Genomic DNA, 889 nt, shown 5'->3' with positions numbered 1-889 from the left:
CATTTTATGAAGGATGGCAGGTGAGTTGTGGAGTGGGAGAAGTAGAGCTGGCCCTAGAGAAATAATGTGAATATGTGCTCAGTCGCTCAGTCATGTCTGACTCTTTGCGACCCCATGGACTGTAGCCCACCAGGCTCTTCTGGCCATGGAATTTTCCAGGTAAGAATACTCAAGTGGGTTGCTATTTCCTACTCCAGGGGATCTTCCTGAGCCAGAGGTTGAACCTGTGTCTCCTGTATTGGCAGGTGGACTCATTACCACTGCACCACCTGGGAAGCCCAGAGAAGTAATAGGTGATGTAAATTTCTCTTTCCAAAGAATCCAGTTTCTCCCTCATCTTACACTTACTTTGCTGCTGCTACTACTAAGTCGCTTCAGTCGTGTCCGACTCTGTGCGACCCCACAGACGGCAGCCCACCTGGCTCCCCTGTCCCTGGGATTCTCCAAGCAAGAACACTGGAGTGGGTTGCCATTTCCTTCTCCAATACACTTACTTTAGAGCTGGCTTTTTCAAGTTTCAAAAAGTAAAACTTACTTGACTACCAGATAGGACTGAAGCTACCAGCGCGTGGCTCTCAGTTCTCCCAGATACATACTTTTTATCATAATACTATTTTCTGTGAATTCATTCTAGCCTGTTCTGCTAAGCTTGTCCAGCACTGCCTGAAGTTATGAAAAAGGTAGTTTCAGGTACATATTTCTAAGTAAAAAAAGAAATCTGTGCTGTCCTTCATATTTGACACTTTCCCTTGCAATTTAAAAGCAAATGTTAATCAAATCAATAATAATTCATTTCCTTCCTACTAAGTATGGACTTCCTGGGTGGCTCAGATGGTAAAAGCATCTGTCTACAATGCAGGAGACCCAGGTTCAATCCCTGGCTCAGGAA

The 889-nt window shown here is 44.7% G+C and overlaps 1 non-coding gene across 1 annotated transcript; it reads left to right on the top strand.

Annotated features, from left to right (window-relative positions):
• The first annotated feature begins 816 nt into the window (after positions 1 to 816).
• TRNAC-ACA (transfer RNA cysteine (anticodon ACA)) lies at positions 817 to 889 on the top strand. Its single transcript has one exon. It is a non-coding gene; the product is annotated as a tRNA-Cys (tRNA).

The sequence above is a fragment of the Budorcas taxicolor genome, chromosome 4 (assembly GCF_023091745.1).
Source record: "Budorcas taxicolor isolate Tak-1 chromosome 4, Takin1.1, whole genome shotgun sequence".
Lineage (NCBI taxonomy): Eukaryota > Metazoa > Chordata > Mammalia > Artiodactyla > Bovidae > Budorcas > Budorcas taxicolor.
This window is presented reverse-complemented; position numbering and strand designations above follow the sequence as displayed.